We start from the raw sequence: 15,360 nt of genomic DNA on the forward strand, positions 1-15,360 counted from the left end.
TTTTACATCCCCCATTGGTTCTGCTTTGGGGAAGAACTCTGACGTAAACAATTAATACAACATTTACTTTTACGTCTAAAATTCTAAAAGAACAGGATTGTACTATCCATAAAGTTTTACCTTTCTGGGGTAGTACCTATTTTGATATTTTTAATTATTTCATTTTCTTATTCTTGTGTGTTTAGGATTCTTGAGGTATAAATTGAGAAGTATGGAACAGACCTCTGTATCTACCACCATTGTACTTGGGTGAATATTCTCATGGTAAGAGTTCCTGGTTCTACAGGCTTTGAAATTTACAGCTATATTTCTGTGTATATGTGTTCATGAATATTCAATATGAGTGACAATGCCTAAATTATAAGTGGCAGGGTAAATTATCAGTCAATACATTGCCTCAGGAAAGACCCATATATGTGGCTAGGGGAAATAGATTGCTAATATTCAAGATTGCTGCTATAGTGCTAAAGTAACTATTGACAATACATAGACAAACCATATGCATGTTGCCTTCTTTGCACGATCACAAGAAAAATTTGTCCGATGGTTATGATTTTCTTGCCTTTGCACTATGACATCATGTCATCAGAAACAATTTAAACTCTAAGGCTAACTAGCTGACTGCAGGAAGCTGTGTCATATAAAATGAAAACATTAATAACATAAATCATCTGATGAGAGATCCATGTTTTATTGAATTGCTGTTTGGAAAATATTCATAGTGGTAGATTTACTTTGCAATTTTTACTTTTATCATCTCCCTAGATTTGAAAATTTTGAGACAAATTGGAATTGTTATACACCAAGAATTTTGTCTTCATATTACATAACCAAATATGTAAAATTTCTCCATGGAAACTTCCCTAGCTAAATGTTTATTTGTTTAATTTGTTCCATTTCTTTATTTATTCTTGTTGTCAGGAATATTGAACTTTAGCTGTAACATTTATAATAAAAATATCAATATGACTGCCAGCAGCAGTTGGATGACAACACAAGACTGTACCTGTATCATTTTGGGGGTTTAATAGCCCTGAAAGCTTAGGTATGCTGAAGGATTGATTTGCAGACTGCAGTGATATTGGGGTAGTTTTGTTTTGTTTCGTGTGTGTTACCATGGCTGTTTTGTTTTGTGTGTTTGTTTTAATGTTGCTGTGATAAACACCATCACCAAAAACAATGTGCAAGAGAAAGGATGCATTTCATCTTATACTTCCAGGTCATAATCAATCATTGAAGGAAATCAAGGCTGTATTCCAGGAGAAACTGAAGCAGAACTGGTACATTTCCTCTGGCTCATACTCAAACAGATATTTACAGAACCCAGGATCATCTGCCCAGGGGTGGCACTGTGTATATTGAGCTGAGTCTTCCCACACCTATCATCAGTCAACACCTTTGTCCACAAATAAGACCACTAATCATTCAAATCTGGGAAATCCCTGAAGTGAAACTCAATCTTTTATATTGACTCTTGGTTTTATTGAGTAGACAATAGAATTTAACAATGACGACAAGATATGCTAGAACCTTTAGTATTGGGTGAGATGGAATATAGTTTGAATAATTTTTGGTAAGTGATGCTGCATCTCTGAAGACGATTGCAGAATCTTGGCTATTTCCTCTCTAGCTTAGTTCTCAGCTACTATGAGAGGAGCAACCTCACCTGCCCTGTGCTTCAGCCATAACTCACTGTCCTGACACAGACCCAAAACAGTATGACCAAATGAAAATGGACTAAGTCTTCCAAAGCTATGATCTGAAACAAACTCATCTGTCTTTTCATTTTCATTTTCTCAGATGGTTTGTCAAAGCAACAGAAAACTGAGTAATATAAGATACTAGAACATTACTCAGCCATAAACCCAAGGGTACTGACAGTAAGTTCTCTAGTGGAAACTTACCGTGTATTCACTCCTTCCTCAGGAAAAATCCTGTAAAACATGAATCCTGTAGAGACACAGAGACCAGGCTATGCATTGCCCATTTGATGTTTATCAGAGATGAGCTTCTCTGTTTACTTGTCTATAACAGAAAACATAACAGCAGCTTTCATGTCACAGTGAGTACAAAATGAGGGAAGGGACGAATACCAGAACAGAACTGAGTGCACGCAACATAAATAATTTAGCTAAGCTATATATTTTCACTCCTTTTATCAATATTTCATCAAACCAGGAGTATATATTTAATAATTTTCTAAACATGTCTATTTTTATGCCTGAGCACTCAGTAAGAATAAAACAGAAAAAAACATAACCAATCCAAATCCTCAACTTATGGTACTTAACAGCTTCAACTATTGGCTTTGAGTTTTTTAAAGAGTACAGTGTGACTCCTGCATTGTTTCAAATGTCCTTTCCAAGTGTTTTTGGCACTGGTATGTAACACATTCGTACACTGTGAGTCAATACATGTTAAAATCTGTTCCAAGTTTGGAAACAAAACTTGCTGATATGATGGTAGTATGTGATGCCTGTTGTGGAGATTGTGTGTGCAGGTGCACTGTATGTCGACAATGTGCAACTAGCATTAGCATTAGTCACAGATTTGATCTTGGCAGATGCTAGATTTTATATCCAATATCATCCAGTGTTATTGCAATAAGCAGTTACAAAGATCCCCATTAATTTCTGAACCACAAAGTAGGATGTATTTAACATGCCAGCAATTAGAGAATAGTGTGTGCAAGTGTGTATAATGCATGGGTGCATACATATTTATATTTGTAAATATGATGACTCTAATTTAATCTCTATTCTTTTATATATTTCTAGTGAAAGGGTGTCTTAAATATAGTATTTTTTTATAAATTCATATTTAGAATGCATTGTTCTATCCTAAATAAATTCCCTCACTACCCTGAGAATATGAGTTTCTTTCCAGCTTGAGCAATAGTGCCCATTTTCTGCACTTCTGCAGCTGACTCATATTGTTCTTCAAAAGAAAGATAGTATCTTCTTATAATTAATACTTGAAGGTTCTTTCTATGAACCTACAGAAAATGAATGCTGAGCAAGGTCTCTTGACATTACGACTCAAATAGTTACAATATCATTTTTAATAAGTCCTTATTAGATTCCTTCAAAGAGTAATAGATGACATGCCCTATGATAAAATGAGGAGTCTATACAAAAGATATCTATTAAATAATTTCAATACATAATGAACATCTATTATCTGAAAGGCTATAAAGACTATACCAGAGAAAAAAGAGAAGATCCATGGACATTGTGATTGATTCAGGAGTTCCAGGATAGGAAAAGATAAGGGTTTAAATGTAAAAAAAAAAAAAAAAGTCAAAGGAAAAGAAAATGCATTGAAGTTTGAAGAGATGGCTCAGAGTTAATACCACAGAGAATCCAAACACACATGCTGAAAACTCACAAGCAACTCTAACTACATATCCAGAAGATGTGATGATGTCTTCTGGCTCTCTCATACATGTGACACATACACGCATGTGCTTGCACATGTGTATATATGCATAAGTAAAAAATTAATAGGTAAGTAACATAAGAAAATAGCCACATAAACACTTTTACATTTTAAAATTATCAACCTTTCTCATTACAAAGAAAAAACAAATTAATACCATAATAGTCAAATCATTGCACATTGCCTAAGTTCACAAAATTTAAAAAAAAAATGCAAAGTGTTAATAAGAGTATGAAGTAAGGGTCTGGAGAGATGGCTCAGTGGTTAAGAACATTGACTGATCTTCCAGAGGACCCGGGTTAAATTCCCCACGTGGCAGCTCATAACTTTCTGTAACTCCAGTTTCATGGGGTTTTACACCCTCACACAGAGACAAATGAAGGCAAAACAAGAAGCCACACAAAATTTGAACAAAAATATATAAAAATGTATTAAAATAAAATATGACCTAAGTGGTATTCCTATATAGTGCAAGAATACCACTTACTGTTTAACAGAAATCGTTAAAGCTAAGACTACAGACCAGCATGCAACAAAATAACATTATATTGTATATGTTATATTGTCTCAGAAAAACTTATGTTTCTGGGCTTGTAAAGATATGTTTATGGTTAAGAGCACTGTATGCTCTTCCATAGGACCCAGATTTCATTGGCAGAACTCACATGGCAGATCATAACCATCTATAAACAGTCTTAGGAAATCTGAGACCCTCTTCTGACTTCCATGGACACTGCATGCACATGGTGAACAGACATACATGTACAAAGGCAAAAATGATAAATAAATTAAAAGTTTTAAAATTATGTTTTAAACCATAAAGCACATTAAGATTATTTGCATATGTATGTCAAATGTAACTTGAGATTAGATGGTTAATAATAATATTTAAGGCCTTCAAAATGATCTTAAAATCTTGCAATTATAAAAATAAATAAATACAAGCCTATTGATATGGTATTCTTTTAAATACTCATGGAAAAAGAATGATCTGTAAAGAAAAGAACAGTTAATATTAAAATATAAGTCAGACACAATACATACTATTGGAGGATTCTATTTACAAGTTTTGCACCTTAAATAGATAAATATAAACTGTGGTGTCCAAAATAAAACTGAAAACTATAATCCAGGGAACAGAATGAGATCATTGATTAGGAGAAAACAACGGGTGATTTTTTGAATGTTGTTAATGGGCTCTTCATTGGTGTAATAGTATTTTGTGGCTTTGTACACATTTAGTAATCTATGACACTGTACTTGTGTCCATTAGGTGCATCTCAATTGATTCTATTCTTCAGTGAAAAAGAAAGTATTGGAAATTTTTAATATTGAATTTGAAAAATGGTGAAAGACATTCATTACACATAGCCATTTTGTCAGCTAACTGTACTTTTCAGACGCTGAGTCTATAGACCCAGGTGTTCCAAATGACATTAAGGCTTTGATTCACACAAACAACAGGCAACTGGGGATTTGTGATAAACTTCGATAGCTTGACTCAAATCTCATCCTTTTATAATATGCAGTCAAAAAAGAATCAACAAAACAAAAGTCATATGTAAGCTCTGGGAGATTTACTAGAAGACGGTAAAATGTATGACTGTGATGCATATGAAAATAACCTGACTCTAAACACACCTGCTCCTAAGAATTACATGAGACACTCATATTTGGGTTTGAATTTTAATTTTAATTAGTCATCTAGTGAGAAATTTGGTCAAGAATTTGAGAGAAGCAGCAAGTGACCTTTGGACTGATCTAAAAAGTATATATGGCCTTAAGAACACAGGCACAGGATACACAAAGAAATGAATGGCAAAGATGAGTGCTAACATTTTCAGAGAAATTAAAAATGAAGCATTAGTTGACACGTTTGGTGATAGTTTCTTTTCTTACAATAAAAGTCTATGGCTGAGACTTGTATCTCAGGACCAGTAGAAGTACTTAGCTTACACGAGCCCCTAGTTTCATTCCCGATAAACCTCAATTCAATACAAATAAGAATATAACTTTCTACAGAAAAAGGAATTTCAAAGCTATTGTTTCTAATAGCAGTGTTGTGATTTGCCTTAAATCCCTGAATTTCCTTAGAGCAGACACCCAATTATATGTCTCACTTCATGTTTTTTCCAGTAAAAGGCCCTCAATCACCCCCTGCTGTGAGTGTGGATAGCACTAGAATCATAGATAAGTTCTTTAGAATGTGTTCACTGAAGAACGCAACTGCTTTGTTTATAGCTAACTCCCTCAGCTGGAAAAATCTTGTCCGTGATGATGAACATCAAGAAAAACTTACACCAAACAAGTGAAAATGGTGAGGAAAGAGTATTCAAGGTTATTATGAGAATGGACAAAGATCAATACAATGATTTGGAAAGAAGGCTTAGCCCCAAATCATTGAAACAGAACTAGGAGAGTTCTCAAGCTCTAGTGCTGAGTTGAGTGCATAATGCTACAGAAGGGTCAGGAAGATGGTGGTAAATGTTATTTTGCCATCTGTATTTAGTGACAGGTTCCAAAGTCAAACTCACAATCTGAGGCACTGAGACATGGGGCCAATATGTTCCTGTTCATTAGGTTTAAGATGACTGCTCTCCCCACGAAAGATGTTTTTAGATTATAAAACTGAAGAGACTGAGTGAAGCTTTACTTCTCAAAGAAGCTAATTAAGTATTTATAGTCACAAACTTTCTAAATGCAGAATTCTAAAAGATGCTGCAAGTCTACAGGGAATAGCAATCTGGTTTATACCCAGTGATGCTAATGATGATGTGAAAGCAATCTTGTCCATGGTTTCCATAAACCTGACCTCTGCCACAATCAAGGATACCTGTTAATGGCCATATTAGTCTGGAGATAAGGAATCAGCCAAGCTATCTGTATACCACTATCTCCTCTGTCTGCTCCTTTTCTGCAATCTCTTTCTGTATATCTTTTCCATTTCTTCCTTTCCTCTACAGGGATGACTCCCAGGAACAAAGTTGGCCATGCAGGCATTTACCTGAACACATAGTGCATCCATTTCTCCCATCCCTTACATCCTACATTTAACTTAGTTATCTGGTCTTGTGAATGGTTGAAAAGTTAATTTTTCTGTGTATTCAGAAAGGGTTTTCAAGGTAGGGACACAAGCACCATTGTATGTGTCTTATGTTTTCTGGGTTCCAAAACCAGTCTATAGTGATGGGGTTCACTGGAAATACAATCAGGATCACATTATAAGCATGTGATTCTGGGTTTTCATTGAGGTAATGAAATACATATATTTAAAAATAACTAGATTTGCACAACAGACATGGTAGCTGTGGCATCCCTCATCTGTTCTCAGATTGGCCACTTTGGTTTACACCATAATTCATCCCTTTAATTTCCATATTTAGACAAGCTTGTTGAAGTTCACAGCCAGAGGTTTTACCATAATCCTTAAGAGTATACTAAAAGGAGTGCTAGGAATGGAACATGGGTCCTCTGGAAAAAAAAAAAGAAATGGTATTAATGACTGAGCCATCCCTCCCGGAAAACAGCTTTTAAAAATATTCTTTTATTTAACCTGAGACATTCAGACATGCATTACACAATGCATTTTGATCATATTATGCTCCCCACAGTCTGTGAAAGAGAATTTCTTCTAATAGTATGGTGGAGGGAGAAAATAAAAGTGGGTAGAGGGTGAGAATAATCAGAATTCATTATAGATGGTAATGAAATAATCAAAGAACAAATGCAATTCATTTAAAAGGAACCATTGGCGAAGGAGACCATAGGCATTCTTTATCAACTACTTTAACAAAAGTAGGGGAAAGAGATGACATTGTACATGGAAAGGCATTATAAATTTGAGCAAAGCTATATGCAGAAAATAAAGAAAGTTTGTTAACGATCTTAGATCCTACAGAACTGGACCACAGAGCTATTCAGCTGTAAATGCTTACAATTACCCAAAGAAAGGGAATTGCTTCTGAGAGTGACCCAGAGTTATCAGATGCCACCTCAGTATCCTCATGGCAGATGACGTTTTTGGCGAATCTTGACCATGGCAGTCTCTCCTACACATGCTTAAAGGAATGAGGCTGCTGTCATAGTGAAACTAGAGCCTGAGCTGGAAAGAAACACTGTTTCTTACAGCTACTGAATGCTTTGCCAAGGGTAAAATGTTGAAGAGCTTGCAACCTTGTTTCCTTTCTCTCCCAGACTCCTGTTTTTTAAAAGTGTTTATATACATTCTGCCTATTTCTTTCTGTAAACACTTAATTCCTCTGTTTTAATAGATTCGTAGTTAAATTTTGTCTCAACCTATTTAATCTCCACTTTCGTCCCTGTCTGATTTAGAGGATCAATGATAAGGTTTTTTTTGTTGTTGTTGTTCAGTCCAAAGTACCTCTTCCTCCAAAAAGTGCATGTGGCACTCTCTTAAACAGATGGACTTTGGATGTGTAGATAAAGATTGTCCTGTTGTTAATAAGCCTAAAACTGGGGATCTGTTTACCAGAAAGCAGATATCCTAAGGTAGTTTCCTGTCTGAAAAGAATTACCCTTAATCTTCAAGGAACCTCCTTAACATTCTCAGAAGTCTTGCTACCTCACTCAAGAAAAGGTGTCAAGTTTCCCACCTATGTCAGCTCTGATCCCCACTGATGTGGTCATATGTCAATCTTTTGATTTCATTGGTTAATAAAGAAACTGCCTTGACCCATTTGATAGGCCAGCCCTTAGGTGGGTGGAGTAGACAGAACAGAATGCTGGGAAGAAGGGAAGTGAGCTCAGATGCCATGCCGCTCCTCTCTGAGTCAGACACGATGAAGCTCCAGCCCAAGACGGACATATGCTAGAATCTTCCTGGTAAGCCACCACCTCGTGGTGCTACACAGATATTAGAAATGGGTTAGATCAATATGTGATAGTTAGCCAATAAGGGACTGGAGATAATGGGCCAGGCAGTGTTTAAATGAATACAGTTTGTGTGTTGTTATTTCCGGTGTAAAGCTAGCCAGGTGGCTGGGAGCCGGGTTTTGACCCTACCATAAGGAAGCCTGAGAATAGGATTTGAGTATGTTTAGTTGACTCAGATGTTCCCAAGGATAACCAGTAGAAAGATGGAGACAATGAGCGAAGAATTAAAGGCAGCCAGTCCCTGAGTTATTGAGAAGTTGTCACTGCATAGGGCACATCTCAGTACTAGTAGAAACTGTAATATCAGAGATGCTGTCAAGACCCACCTTTGTCAATCATTTTTAAGGGAATCTGCAGAATATTAATGCCGACCACACAGACTTTTGAGCTGAGAGCTCGGAAAGCAACAGACTTAACCAGGAAGTGAAAGTGCCACTTACCTGTATCCTTCTTCATAGCAACACATATGTATTCTGGTTGCCAGCTCATTGTTTATATATATATATATATATATATATATATATATATATAGTCTAGAGTACTTCCGCTTTCAAGCATCCTCCTCCTCATTTGCCATTTTTCTCCATAGTTAATATTTATTACTATTTCCAAACAAATAACTCTATTGTTATTGTATTGTGCATGCTATGGCACAGTACTTAGGAATACGATAATGTAGTTATCATAGCAAACATACAGTAAAATTGGTTAGGAAATAAAAATTCTGCCTCTTGGAAGGTTTATTTGCCTCTTGGCAAGTTCTGCATGTGCAGACAGGGGGACGTTGCCCAGTCACACTGAGCACATACCCAGCAAAAGTTAATAGAGATGGCAGATGGAGAGAAAAGCTTTGGTTAATCCATTGAGCCTGGTGGATAGAGGTAAGTAAAAGAACTCACAGTTTATTGGAACAGTTGGTAGGTGAGGCAGACATTTGTGATAAAGGAAAAGGCTTTCCTCAGTCTTAGGTACATAGTTCTCAAAATTACATTTCCCACAGAATCAGAAACAGAATGCTCCAGGGAAACCTTTATTCATTTGACTTCAGTATTCAAGCAAAACACACTTCTCAACTCAATAATAGCATTTGCCGGGATAATGAAATTTTGGTATCAGATGTGAGAGTGAACAAACTGACCTCTTCAAGGTCCATTTCTTGACACCTGTGGTTGGAATCATATAACATAAAATAAAATAAAGTGGCATGGTTGTTATTTTTCCTTAGAGCATCATTAAACTGTCCTGAACAGTGTTAGGAAACCGTATTACTCTCTTTGCTTCTCAGGAGCAAACATTTAGAGAATAACAACCACTGGTGTTAGCTATAGCATTCTAGTATTATGAATAGTTCTACTATTCTGCTAATATTAAAGACTTAAAAATCCCAACCAAAGCATTGAGTAGGATCCAAAGAAAGCCACCATGTATTACTCAAAGGCGGAATTTTTAATTGCACCTTCCTTCAATCTATGATGGATTCCCCTTTCAATGAGGAAACAGCTATTTATTCATGTCAAGGTAAATAAATAAAATGTCCTTATCTTTTTCTCTTGTTAAAAACACAGTATATCATTCGGTGAGATGCATGGCTGGCAATAAACAACTTCTAATCTGTAGGCCCATATTTCTGTATGGCACAAAAGACATAGGCCCGATCTGTGGCAATCTGAGGTTGTCAAGTAGCTCTGTAGACAAGCTGTCTCTGCCTAACAATAGTGCTCCTTTCTCTTTTGTTATAAATGTAGATCACCAGAGGAGAGGTGTTAGCCGAAGCTGATGGTCAGAACATTTGGTGCTTCCTTTCTTTGTAATTTGAAGGATATCTTATAGAGATGCTAATTCTTTATGCCTTTTTAAATTTGTTCATATCAACAAAGTTTATTGTTAGAGAAAAACAAAGTATGTTTTTTATTTCACCAGATATGGTGGGATGTACCTTAAGCCCATGTTTGGAAAGAGAGAAAGGCAGATTTCATTGCATCCAAGACCAGCCTGGTTGACTTAGTGGATTTCAGGCAATCCAGGAATACACAGTGAAACTCTGTCGTGAAAACACAGATGTCTTCTTTAAAAATTTTTGTTATTGTGAGGCCATTGCAGCCAGGGAAGCAGGTACACTAAGTTCATTCCAGCCAGGGAAGCAGGTACACTAATTACAGATCATTACCTCCTTGTCCATTCCTCCAAATCCAATCCCCCAATCTCATTCCCGGTCTGCAGCAAAAAGCTCTTAGCAGGCCCCTTTGTCTCCCTGTCCCTATTTACAGTGGATCACACAGATTTCTCTTCTCTAAACTTTTTTTTCCCCAACTCCAACAGGCATTCTTGATGAACCCTCAGACCACTCCAGCTAGGGAAGTATGTAACCTAACTACAGACTTGCTTCTCTCCCTCCACTTCAAGACCAGTTCCCCAGTATTATCCTCAGCTCTGTAGCAGACTCTGGCTTTTAGCCTTGCTTCCTCCACTCCTGCCCCCATCTCCAGTGGCTCACACATCTTTTCTCTTCTATATTTCGTTTCCCAAACTCACTGCTTTATCTTAGACCCCAAACCCAGCAGGCATTCTCTGAATTCACACCAGCCAGCCTGCCAGCTGGCCAAAGAAGTAGTAACTATTGATATTCACCTCTTCCTCCATTCCTCCAAGTCCTGTTCCTAATCTCACCCCATTGTCTGTGCCAAACCACAAGCTGAGTACTCTCGCTCATATCTGTCCTCATCTCTGGTGGATCAAAAAGATCTTCTCCAACTTTTGCGTAACTTGTTTTCTGTTTTGAACCCCAAACACCAGCAGCTTTTCACTGGGAACCCACCAGTAAGAACAGGCAGTGAAGGCCAGTGATGCGCGTAGACAAGCTTCCAATCTTTATGCTCTCCTTCCATAGCCATCCCTCGGTCTAGTCTATGGTTCTGTAATAGATTATCTGTAATGGCCTCTCTTCACTTTCTTCTCACATTCCCAGAGAACTAAGAAAATAATATCCCAATGGAACACCCAGCTTTCCTGTGGAACCACTCATTCCTGCAGGCCATCCCCACTCTTTAGTTTCAAGTCCCAGTCCTAAAAACACATTTTACCTGGAATCTTCCAGATCTGAGAATAATATGAATAAAGGAAAAGAAAGAAACCCAGGTAAAAGGCCCAGAAAATATTTTCAACAAAATCGTAGAAGAAAAACTTTCTAACCTAAAGAATGAGATTTTTGTCAAAGTAAAAGAAGCATACAGAACAACAAATAAGCCTAAACCAGAAAATAAATTCCCCTTGTCACATAATTTTTGAAACACTAACTATACAGAACAAAGAAAGAATATTAAAAGCTGCAAGGGAAAACAAACAAGCAACATACAATGATAGAGCTACTAAAAGTATACCTGTCCTCTCAGTGAAGACTCGAAAAGCAGAAGTGATTAGACAGATGTGCTATAGTCATTAAGAAACTACATATATCGTCATACACTACTATTACCAAGAAATTTTTCAATCACAATAGATGGAGAAAATAAGATATTCCATGACAAAACCAAATTTAAATAATACCTTTCTATACATTCAGCCCAATTAACATACATTTTTTATACATTCATACCCAAGAAAACATAATTAATAAATAATCCAGACTAGTAAATCAAAAGAAAGGAAACACACACACACACACACCATCACCACTACCGCTACCAACAACAACATCAAGAACAACAAAAAATAACAAGAATCAATAAACACAGTTTACTGATATCTCCTAACATCAATGGTCTTAAATCCCTCATAAAAAGACACAGGCTAAGAGAATCAATGTGAAAACAGGATCCATCTTTCTCATTGTGGGTGGTACCATCCCTGGGATGGTGGTCCTGAGTTCTCTAAGAAAGCAGGGTGAGCAGACCACATGGAACATATCAGTATATACTTTGATATCAAGGAAAATCTCTTCATTAGGGTTTTATTGCTGTGAAGAGACACCATGACCATAGCAACTTTATAAAGGAAAACATTTAAATGTGGCTGACTTGCAGTTTCATGCAGTCATTATATTTTACAGCTGAGTAATACTCCATTTTGTAAATGTACTGTATTTTCCTTATCCATTCTTTGCTGTGGGTCATGTAAATTGTTTTCAGGTTCTGACTTTATGAATAAGTCCACTATAAATATAGTTGAGCAAGTGTCCTTGTGATATAGTTAAGCATCCTTTGGGTATATGCTAAAGATTGGCATAGCTGTGTCTTGAGGTAGATTGATTCCCATTTTTCTCAGAAACTTCATTATTGATTTCCAAAGTGGCTATACTAGGTTGCACTCTACTAGTAGTGGAGAAGTATTCCCCTTACTCCACATCCTCTCCAACATAAGCAGTCATCAATGATTTTAGTCTTAGTCATTTTGACAAGTGTAAGATGGTATCTCAGGGTTGTTTTGATTTGCATTTTTCTGATAACTAAGGATGTTGAAAAATTATTTAAGTGCATTTTTGCTATTTGAGATTCTTCTGTTTAGAAATCTATGTTTAAATATGTACCCCATTTTTAAATTAGATTATTTGATATTTTGATGTCCAGTCTCTTGAGTTCTTTATATATTTTGGAGATCAGTCCTATGTCAGATGTGAGTTTGGTGAAGATTGATAGTGCCCTTTGCTTACAGAAGCTTTTCAGTTTCAGGAGGTCCCATTTATTAATTGTCATTCTCAGTGTCTGTGCTACTGGTGTTATATTCAGGAAGTGGTCTCCTGTGTCAATGCATTCAGGACTACTTCCCACTTTCTCTTCTATCATGTTCTGTGTAACTATATGTATGTTAAGGTCTTTGATCCACTTGGACTTGAGTTTTGTGCTGGGTGATAGATTTGGACGTATTTGCATTCTACATGTTGACATCCAGTCTGTTTACTAAAGATTCTTTCTCTTTTCCATTGTATAATTTTAGCTTCTTTGTAAAATATCAGGTGTTCATAGGTGTGTGGATTTATATCCAGGTCTTTGATTCAATTCCATTGATTCACATGTCTGTGTTTATACCAATACCAAGCTGTTTTTATTACCACAGCTCTATAGTTGAGCTTGAAGTCAGGGATGATGATGCATTTGGGAGTTCTTTAATTGTACAGGATTGTTTTAGCTATCCTAACTTTTTTGTTTTTCCATATAAAATTGAGTACTGCGTTTTTGAGGTTTGTGAAAAATTGTATTGGGATTTTGATAGGGATCGTATTGAGCTGCTTTTGGTAACATTGCCATTTTTACTATGCCAATCCTACCTATCAATCAACATTGGAGGTCTTTCCATTTTCTGATATCTATTTCAATTTCTTTATTCAAAGTCTTAAAGTTCCTGTGATACAGATATTTCACATGTTTGAGTAGAGTTAACCCCAAGTATTTTATATTCATTGTGGCTATTGTAAAGTATGTTGTTTCTATGATTTATCAGCCCTTGTATCATTTGTATATAGGAGGGCTACTTATTATTTTTTTTTTGAGTTAGTCTTACATCCAACCACATTTCTGAAGATGTTTATCAGATGTAGGAGTTCTCTGGTAGAATTTTTGGGGCCACTTATTTATACAATCATATTGCAAAGAGAGAAATTCTGGCTGTTATGGAAGTAATCAGTTACTTCAATTGCTTGTTCAGAGTCAGTTACAGAAATAAACTATTCTTAAGAATAAACTGGGTGTCCAGCAGGAGATGTCTAACAGAGAGTAAAATCAAATCACTTTGAGAGGTTCCTTGTCTCATAATGTCATGTCTGGACAATTGTTTTTAAAAATTCTATCTAATTAATTTTATTTATACTTTCTTTGCTTGTTGCATGTTACGGATACCAAATTTACAGTTTTTCTGGCATTATTAAGTGTGCTAACAAGTGGGTCTCTGTTTCCTTTGCCTTTTATGGGGATCTTAATTTCTGTTTGTTAGTTTTATTCAGTTCTGATGTGTCAGTTTTTGTTTTATCTTATTATACTATCTTTATTATTAGCCCATAAAAGTCTGTTTGTTTTCTGGGAGACAGAAAGTGAGTGCATCCACAAAGGAGTGGAAAGTGGGGAGGAGTTAGAAGAAATAGAGGAAGGGGAAACCATAATCAGGATGTATTATGTGAGGGAAAAGGTCTATTTTCACTAAAAAAGAAAAAAATCAGAAAGTAAAATAAAAGGAAAGGGAACTTTTTTTCAGAGTTTATGTCACTATCTTGAGTAAATAACTAAGTTAGTGTTGTACTTTAACAGTTCATATATATTATGTATTTAGTAAAGGCAATTGAGAAGTAGCCACCGGCTAAATAAAATCAGAATTAATGAAATTATTGAACACTGAAGACTTTCCTTACAAATTGACAAATAATAGCCAGACATTACATGTATATTTAATGCCAGTCCCAAGTCTTTCCTGAGCAACACAGCAAAGCCTTGTGTCAAATAAATAAATAAATAAATAAATAAATAAATAAATAAATTGGAATGAATGAGGAAAGGAACAAGTCTTGTTAAAGCTCATATTTTCTCTTGTTTATTCTTATTATCAAGTTTCCTTCTTTGGATGGAGTAAGTGTTTCATTATGAAAATAACATGGTACAATGAGAACAGGATCATATTACTGTTTTAAATTTATTAATAAGTGTAGTCTTATTTAACTATTAAAATTAATTACTCTTTGTGCTGACCTGGTGCACTGAATACTTTTATGTCATACTTGACACAAGCTAAAGTCATCTGAAAAGAGATAACTTCAGTTAAGAAAATGCCTCACTAAGATTGGACTATAGGCAATTCTGCTGGGCATTTTCTTGATTAGTGGTTGATGAGGGCAGGTTTATCTCATTGTGGGTGGTACCATCCCTGGGATGGTGGTCCTGGGTTCTCTAAGAAAGCAGGGTGGGCAGACCACGTGGAACATATCAGTAAGCAAAAGTCCTCCATATTCTCTGCATCAACTCCTGTATTTAGGTTCCTGTACCATTTGAGATCATGTTCTGACTTCCTTATATTATAAACAGTGATGTGAATGTGCAAACCAAATAAACC

The sequence above is a fragment of the Chionomys nivalis genome, chromosome 6 (genome assembly GCF_950005125.1).
Source record: "Chionomys nivalis chromosome 6, mChiNiv1.1, whole genome shotgun sequence".
NCBI classification, from domain to species: Eukaryota; Metazoa; Chordata; class Mammalia; order Rodentia; family Cricetidae; genus Chionomys; species Chionomys nivalis.